Raw genomic sequence first — 8,550 nt, 5'->3', positions numbered from 1 at the left:
CAGGTCAGGTTAAGTTAGGTCAGGTCAGGTTAAGTTAGGTCAGGTTAAGTTAAGTTAGGTCAAGATTGGTTAGGTCAAGTCAGGTCAGGTTAAGTTAGGTCAGGCCAGGTGAAGTTAGGCCAGGTGAGGTTAGGTCAGGTCAAGTTAGGTCAGGTCAAGTTAGGTCAGGTCAAGTTAGGCCAGGTCAAGTTAGGCCAGGTTCAGTTAGGTCAGGTTAAGTTAGGTCAGGTTGAGTTAGGTCAGGTCAGGTTAAGTTAGGTCAGGTTAAGTCAGGTCAGGTTAAGTCAGGTCAGGTTAAGTCAGGTCAGGTTAAGTTAGGTCAGGTCAGGTTAAGTTAGGTTAGGTCAGGTTAAGTCAGGTCAGGTTAAGTCAGGTCAGGTCAAGTTAGCTTAGGTCAGGTTAGGTCAAGATTGGTTAGGTCAAGTCAGCTCAGGTTAAGTTAGATCCGGTCAGGTTAAGTAAGGTCAGGTTAAGTTAGGTCAGGTAAGGTTAAATTAGGTCAGGTTAAGTCAGGTCAAGTTAGGTTAGGTCAGGTCAGGTTAGGTCAAGATTGGTTAGGTCAAGTCAGGTCAGGTTAAGTTAGGTCAGGTCAAGTTAAATTAGGTCAGGTTAAGTTAAGTCAGGTTAAGTCAGGTTAAGTTAGGTCAGGTCAAGTTAGGTTAGGTCAGGTCAGGTTAGGTCAAGATTGGTTAGGTCAAGTCAGGTCAGGTTAAGTTAGGTCAGGTTAAGTTAGGTCAGGTCAGGTTAAGTTAGGTCAGGTAAGGTTAAATTAGGTCAGCTTAGGTCAGGTTAAGTCAGGTCAGGTCAAGTTAGCTTAGGTCAGGTCAAGTTAGGTTAGGTCAGGTCAGGTCAAGATTGGTTAGGTCAAGTCAGGTCAGGTTAAGTTAGGTCAGGTCAAGTTAAATTAGGTCAGGTTAAGTTAGGTCAGGTTAAGTTAGGTCAGGTCAGGTTAAGTTAGGTCAGGTTAAGTTAGGTCAGGTCAAGTTAGGTCAGGTCAAGTTAGGTCAGGTCAAGTTAGGTCAGGTCAAGTTAGGTCAGGTCAAGTTAGGCCAGGTCAAGTTAGGTCAGGTTCAGTTAGGTCAGGTTAGGTTAGGTCAGGTTGAGTTAGGTCAGGTCAGGTTAAGTTAGGTCAGGTCAGGTTAAGTTAGGTCAGGTTAAGTCAGGTCAGGTTAAGTCAGGTCAGGTTAAGTTAGGTCAGGTCAGGTTAAGTTAGGTTAGGTCAGGTTAAGTCAGGTCAGGTTAAGTCAGGTCAGGTTAAGTCAGGTCAGGTCAAGTTAGCTTAGGTCAGGTTAGGTCAAGATTGGTTAGGTCAAGTCAGGTCAGGTTAAGTTAAGTTAGATCCATTCAGGTTAAGTTAGGTCAGGTAAGGTTAAATTAGGTCAGCTTAGGTCAGGTTAAGTCAGGTCAGGTCAAGTTAGGTTAGGTCAGGTCAGGTTAGGTCAAGATTGGTTAGGTCAAGTCAGGTCAGGTTAAGTTAGGTCAGGTCAAGTTAAATTAGGTCAGGTTAAGTTAAGTCAGGTTAAGTCAGGTTAAGTTAGGTCAGGTCAAGTTAGGTTAGGTCAGGTCAGGTTAGGTCAAGATTGGTTAGGTCAAGTCAGGTCAGGTTAAGTTAGGTCAGGTTAAGTTAGGTCAGGTCAGGTTAAGTTAGGTCAGGTAAGGTTAAATTAGGTCAGCTTAGGTCAGGTTAAGTCAGGTCAGGTCAAGTTAGCTTAGGTCAGGTCAAGTTAGGTTAGGTCAGGTCAGGTTAGGTCAAGATTGGTTAGGTCAAGTCAGGTCAGGTTAAGTTAGGTCAGGTCAAGTTAAATTAGGTCAGGTTAAGTTAGGTCAGGTTAAGTTAGGTCAGGTCAGGTTAAGTTAGGTCAGGTTAAGTTAGGTCAGGTTAAGTTAAGTTAGGTCAAGATTGGTTAGGTCAAGTCAGGTCAGGTCAGATTAAGTTAGGTCAGGCCAGGTGAGGTTAGGCCAGGTGAAGTTAGGCCAGGTGAAGTTAGGTCAGGTCAAGTTAGGTCAGGTCAAGTTAGGTCAGGTCAAGTTAGGCCAGGTTAAGTTAGGTCAGGTTGAGTTAGGTCAGGTCAGGTTAAGTTAGGTCAGGTCAGGTTAAGTTAGGTCAGGTCAGGTTAAGTTAGGTCAGGTTAAGTCAGGTCAGGTTAAGTTAGGTCAGGTTAAGTCAGGTCAGGTTAAGTCAGGTCAGGTTAAGTCAGGTCAGGTCAAGTTACCTTAGGTCAGGTTAGGTCAAGATTGGTTAGGTCAAGTCAGGTCAGGTTAAGTTAAGTTAGATCCATTCAGGTTAAGTAAGGTCAGGTTAAGTTAGGTCAGGTAAGGTTAAATTAGGTCAGCTTAGGTCAGGTTAAGTCAGGTCAGGTCAAGTTAGGTTAGGTCAGGTCAGGTTAGGTCAAGATTGGTTAGGTCAAGTCAGGTCAGGTCAAGTTAAATTAGATCAGGTTAAGTTAGGTCAGGTTAAGTTAGGTCAGGTTAAGTTAGGTCAGGTAAAGTTAGGTCAGGTTAAGTTAAGTCAGGTTAAGTTAAGTCAGGTCAGGTTAAGTCAGGTCAGGTCAAGTTAGCTTAGGTCAGGTCAAGTTAGGTCAGGTTAAGTTAGGTCAGGTTAAGTTAGGTCAGGTTAAGTTAAGTCAGGTCAGGTTAAGTAAGGTCAGGTTAAGTAAGGTCAGGTCAGGTTAAGTTAGGTCAGGTATGGTTAAATTAGGTCAGCTTAGGTCAGGTTAGGTCAGGTTAGGTCAAGTTAGGTCAGGTCAAGTTAGGTCAGGTCAAGTTAGGTCAGGTCAAGTTAGGTCAGGTCAAGTTAGGTCAGGTCAGGTTAAGTCAGGTCAAGTTAGGTCAAGTCAAGTTAGGTCAGGTTAAATTAGGTCAGGTGAGGTCAGGTTAAGTCAGGTTAAGTTAGGCCAGGTCAAGTTAGGCCAGGTCAAGTTAGGTCAGGTCAAGGTAGGTCAGGTCAAGGTAGGTCAGGTCAAGTTAGGTCAGGGTAAATTAGGTCAGGTTAAGTTAGGTGAGGTCAGGTCAAGTTAGGTCAGGTCAAGTTAGGTCAGGTCAAGGTAGGTCAAATCAAGGTAGGTCAGGTCAAGGTAGGTCAGGTCAAGGTAGGTCAGGTCAAGTTAGGTCAGGTCAAGTTAGGTCAGGTCAAGGTAGGTCAGGTCAAGTTAGGTCAGGTCAAGTTAGGTCAGGGTAAATTAGGTCAGGTTAAGTTAAGTTAGGTCAGGTGAGGTCAGGTCAAGTTAGGTCAGGTCAAGTTAGGTCAAGTTAAGTTAGGTCAGGTTAAGTTAGGTCAGGTCAGGTCAAGGTAGGTCAGGTCAGGTCAAGGTAGGTCAGGTCAAGTTAGGTCAGGTCAAGTTAGGTCAAGTCAAGTTAGGTCAGGTTAAATTAGGTGAGGTCAGGTTAAGTCAGGTCAGGCTAAGTTAGGCCAGGTCAAGTTAGGCCAGGTCAAGTTAGGTCAGGTCAAGGTAGGTCAGGTCAAGTTAGGTCAGGTCAAGTTAGGTCAGGGTAAATTAGGTCAGGTTAAGTTAGGTCAGGTATGGTTAAATTAGGTCAGCTTAGGTCAGGTTAGGTCAGGTTAGGTCAAGTTAGGTCAGGTCAAGTTAGGTCAGGTCAAGTTAGGTCAGGTCAAGTTAGGTCAGGTCAAGTTAGGTCAGGTCAGGTTAAGTCAGGTCAAGTTAGGTCAAGTCAAGTTAGGTCAGGTTAAATTAGGTCAGGTGAGGTCAGGTTAAGTCAGGTTAAGTTAGGCCAGGTCAAGTTAGGCCAGGTCAAGTTAGGTCAGGTCAAGGTAGGTCAGGTCAAGGTAGGTCAGGTCAAGTTAGGTCAGGGTAAATTAGGTCAGGTTAAGTTAGGTGAGGTCAGGTCAAGTTAGGTCAGGTCAAGTTAGGTCAGGTCAAGTTAGGTCAGGTCAAGGTAGGTCAAATCAAGGTAGGTCAGGTCAAGGTAGGTCAGGTCAAGGTAGGTCAGGTCAAGTTAGGTCAGGTCAAGTTAGGTCAGGTCAAGGTAGGTCAGGTCAAGTTAGGTCAGGTCAAGTTAGGTCAGGGTAAATTAGGTCAGGTTAAGTTAAGTTAGGTCAGGTGAGGTCAGGTCAAGTTAGGTCAGGTCAAGTTAGGTCAAGTTAAGTTAGGTCAGGTTAAGTTAGGTCAGGTCAGGTCAAGGTAGGTCAGGTCAGGTCAAGGTAGGTCAGGTCAAGTTAGGTCAGGGTAAATTAGGTCAGGTTAAGTTAAGTTAGGTCAGGTGAGGTCAGGTCAAGTTAGGTCAGGTCAAGTTAGGTCAGGTCAAGTTAGGTCAGGTCAAGGTAGGTCAGATCAAGTTAGGTCAGGTCAAGGTAAGTCAGGTCAAGTTAGGTCAGGTCAAGTTAGGTCAGGTCAAGGTAGGTCAGGTCAAGGTAGGTCAGGTCAAGTTAGGTCAGGGTAAATTAGGTCAGGTTAAGTTAAGTTAGGTCAGGTGAGGTCAGGTCAAGTTAGGTCAGGTCAGGTTAGGTCAAGTTAAGTTAGGTCAGGTTAAGTTAGGTCAGGTCAAGGTAGGTCAGGTCAGGTCAAGGTAGGTCAGGTCAAGGTAGGTCAGGTCAAGGTAGGTCAGGTCAAGTTAGGACAGGGTAAATTAGGTCAGGTTAAGTTAAGTTAGGTCAGGTGAGGTCAGGTCAAGTTAGGTCAGGTCAAGTTAGGTCAGGTCAGATTAAGTTAGGTCAGGTGAGGTCAGGTCAGGTTCCGTCAGGTCAAGTTAGGTCAGGTCAGGTTAAGTCAGGTCAAGTTAGGTCAGGTCAAGTTAGGTCAGGTTAGGTTAGATCAGTTCAGGTTAAGTAAGGTCAGGTTAAGTAAGGTCAGGTCAGGTTAAGTTAGGTCAGGTACGGTTAAATTAGGTCAGCTTAGGTCAGGTTAAGTTAGGTCAGGTTAAGTTAAGTCAGGTCAGGTTAAGTCAGGTCAGGTCAAGTTAGCTTAGGTCAGGTCAAGTTAGGTCAGGTCAAGGTAGGTCAGGTCAAGGTAGGTCAGGTCAAGGTAGGTCAGGTCAAGGTAGGTCAGGTTAAATTAGGTCAAGTTAAGTTAGGTCAGGTCAAGGTAGGTCAGGTCAGATTAAGTTAGGTCAGGTGAGGTCAGGTTAAGTCAGGTCAAGTGAGGTCAGGTTAAGTCAGGTCAAGTTCGGTCAGGTCAAGTTAGGTCAGGTCAAGTTAGGTCAGGTCAAGTTAGGTCAGGTCAAGTTAATTTAGGTCAGGTTAAATTAGGTCAGGTCAAGTTAAGTTAGGTCAGGTTAAAATTAGGTCAGGTCAGATTAAGTTAGGTCAGGTTCCGTCAGGTCAAGTTAGGTCAGGTCAGGTTAAGTTAGGTCAGGTTAAGTTAGGTCAGGTTAAGTTAGGTCAGGTTAAGTTAGGTCAGGTTAAGTTAGATCAGTTCAGGTTAAGTTAGATCAGTTCAGGTTAAGTTAGGTCAGGTTAAGTTAGGTCAGGTTAAGTAAGGTCAGGTCAGGTTAAGTTAGATCCGTTCAGGTTATGTCAGGTCAGGTCAAGTTAGCTTAGGTCAGGTCAAGTTAGGTTAGGTCAGCTCAGGTTAGGTCAAGATTGGTTAGGTCAAGTCAGGTCAGGTTAAGTTAGGTCAGGTTAAGTTAGGTCAGGTTAAGTTAGGTCAGGTTAAGTTAGGTCAGGTCAGGTTAAGTTAGGTCAGGTTAAATTAGGTCAGCTTAGGTCAGGTTAAGTCAGGTCAGGTCAAGTTAGCTTAGGTCAGGTCAAGTTAGGTTAGGTCAGGTCAGGTTAGGTCAAGATTGGTTAGGTCAAGTCGGGTCAGGTTAAGTTAGGTCAGGTCAAGTTAAATTAGGTCAGGTTAAGTTAGGTCAGGTTAAGTTAGGTCAGGTCAGGTTAAGTTAGGTCAGGTCAGGTTAAGTTAGGTCAGGTTAAGTTAAGTTAGGTCAAGATTGGTTAGGTCAAGTCAGGTCAGGTTAAGTTAGGTCAGGCCAGGTGAAGTTAGGCCAGGTGAGGTTAGGTCAGGTCAAGTTAGGTCAGGTCAAGTTAGGTCAGGTCAAGTTAGGCCAGGTCAAGTTAGGCCAGGTTCAGTTAGGTCAGGTTAAGTTAGGTCAGGTTGAGTTAGGTCAGGTCAGGTTAAGTTAGGTCAGGTTAAGTTAGGTCAGGTTAAGTCAGGTCAGGTTAAGTCAGGTCAGGTTAAGTTAGGTCAGGTCAGGTTAAGTTAGGTTAGGTCAGGTTAAGTCAGGTCAGGTTAAGTCAGGTCAGGTCAAGTTAGCTTAGGTCAGGTTAGGTCAAGATTGGTTAGGTCAAGTCAGTTCAGGTTAAGTTAGATCCGGTCAGGTTAAGTAAGGTCAGGTTAAGTTAGGTCAGGTAAGGTTAAATTAGGTCAGGTTAAGTCAGGTCAAGTTAGGTTAGGTCAGGTCAGGTTAGGTCAAGATTGGTTAGGTCAAGTCAGGTCAGGTTAAGTTAGGTCAGGTCAAGTTAAATTAGGTCAGGTTAAGTTAAGTCAGGTTAAGTTAGGTCAGGTCAAGTTAGGTTAGGTCAGGTCAGGTTAGGTCAAGATTGGTTAGGTCAAGTCAGGTCAGGTTAAGTTAGGTCAGGTTAAGTTAGGTCAGGTCAGGTTAAGTTAGGTCAGGTAAGGTTAAATTAGGTCAGCTTAGGTCAGGTTAAGTCAGGTCAGGTCAAGTTAGCTTAGGTCAGGTCAAGTTAGGTTAGGTCAGGTCAGGTTAGGTCAAGATTGGTTAGGTCAAGTCAGGTCAGGTTAAGTTAGGTCAGGTCAAGTTAAATTAGGTCAGGTTAAGTTAGGTCAGGTTAAGTTAGGTCAGGTCAGGTTAAGTTAGGTCAGGTTAAGTTAGGTCAGGTCAAGTTAGGTCAGGTCAAGTTAGGTCAGGTCAAGTTAGGTCAGGTCAAGTTAGGTCAGGTCAAGTTAGGCCAGGTCAAGTTAGGTCAGGTTCAGTTAGGTCAGGTTAAGTTAGGTCAGGTTGAGTTAGGTCAGGTCAGGTTAAGTTAGGTCAGGTTAAGTTAGGTCAGGTTAAGTCAGGTCAGGTTAAGTTAGGTCAGGTCAGGTTAAGTTAGGTTAGGTCAGGTTAAGTCAGGTCAGGTTAAGTCAGGTCAGGTTAAGTCAGGTCAGGTCAAGTTAGCTTAGGTCAGGTTAGGTCAAGATTGGTTAGGTCAAGTCAGGTCAGGTTAAGTTAAGTTAGATCCATTCAGGTTAAGTTAGGTCAGGTTAAGTAAGGTCAGGTTAAGTTAGGTCAGGTAAGGTTAAATTAGGTCAGCTTAGGTCAGGTTAAGTCAGGTCAGGTCAAGTTAGGTTAGGTCAGGTCAGGTTAGGTCAAGATTGGTTAGGTCAAGTCAGGTCAGGTTAAGTTAGGTCAGGTCAAGTTAAATTAGGTCAGGTTAAGTTAAGTCAGGTTAAGTTAGGTCAGGTCAAGTTAGGTTAGGTCAGGTCAGGTTAGGTCAAGATTGGTTAGGTCAAGTCAGGTCAGGTTAAGTTAGGTCAGGTTAAGTTAGGTCAGGTCAGGTTAAGTTAGGTCAGGTAAGGTTAAATTAGGTCAGCTTAGGTCAGGTTAAGTCAGGTCAGGTCAAGTTAGCTTAGGTCAGGTCAAGTTAGGTTAGGTCAGGTCAGGTTAGGTCAAGATTGGTTAGGTCAAGTCAGGTCAGGTTAAGTTAGGTCAGGTCAAGTTAAATTAGGTCAGGTTAGTGAGGTCAGGTTAAGTTAGGTCAGGTCAGGTTAAGTTAGGTCAGGTTAAGTTAGGTCAGGTTAAGTTAGGTCAGGTTAAGTTAAGTTAGGTCAAGATTGGTTAGGTCAAGTCAGGTCAGGTCAGATTAAGTTAGGTCAGGCCAGGTGAGGTTAGGCCAGGTGAAGTTAGGCCAGGTGAAGTTAGGTCAGGTCAAGTTAGGTCAGGTCAAGTTAGGTCAGGTCAAGTTAGGCCAGGTTAAGTTAGGTCAGGTTGAGTTAGGTCAGGTCAGGTTAAGTTAGGTCAGGTCAGGTTAGGTCAGGTCAGGTTAAGTTAGGTCAGGTTAAGTCAGGTCAGGTTAAGTTAGGTCAGGTTAAGTCAGGTCAGGTTAAGTCAGGTCAGGTTAAGTCAGGTCAGGTCAAGTTAGCTTAGGTCAGGTTAGGTCAAGATTGGTTAGGTCAAGTCAGGTCAGGTTACGTTAAGTTAGATCCATTCAGGTTAAGTAAGGTCAGGTTAAGTTAGGTCAGGTAAGGTTAAATTAGGTCAGCTTAGGTCAGGTTAAGTCAGGTCAGGTCAAGTTAGGTTAGGTCAGGTCAGGTTAGGTCAAGATTGGTTAGGTCAAGTCAGGTCAGGTCAAGTTAAATTAGATCAGGTTAAGTTAGGTCAGGTTAAGTTAGGTCAGGTTAAGTTAGGTCAGGTAAAGTTAGGTCAGGTTAAGTTAAGTCAGGTTAAGTTAAGTCAGGTCAGGTTAAGTCAGGTCAGGTCAAGTTAGCTTAGGTCAGGTCAAGTTAGGTCAGGTTAAGTTAGGTCAGGTTAAGTTAGGTCAGGTTAAGTTAAGTCAGGTTAAGTTAAGTCAGGTCAGGTTAAGTCAGGTCAGGTCAAGTTAGCTTAGGTCAGGTCAAGTTAGGTTAGGTCAAGTTAGGTCAAGATTGGTTAGGT

Source organism: Oncorhynchus masou, unplaced genomic scaffold, assembly GCF_036934945.1.
Source record: "Oncorhynchus masou masou isolate Uvic2021 unplaced genomic scaffold, UVic_Omas_1.1 unplaced_scaffold_2256, whole genome shotgun sequence".
NCBI lineage: Eukaryota > Metazoa > Chordata > Actinopteri > Salmoniformes > Salmonidae > Oncorhynchus > Oncorhynchus masou.
This window is presented reverse-complemented; position numbering follows the sequence as displayed.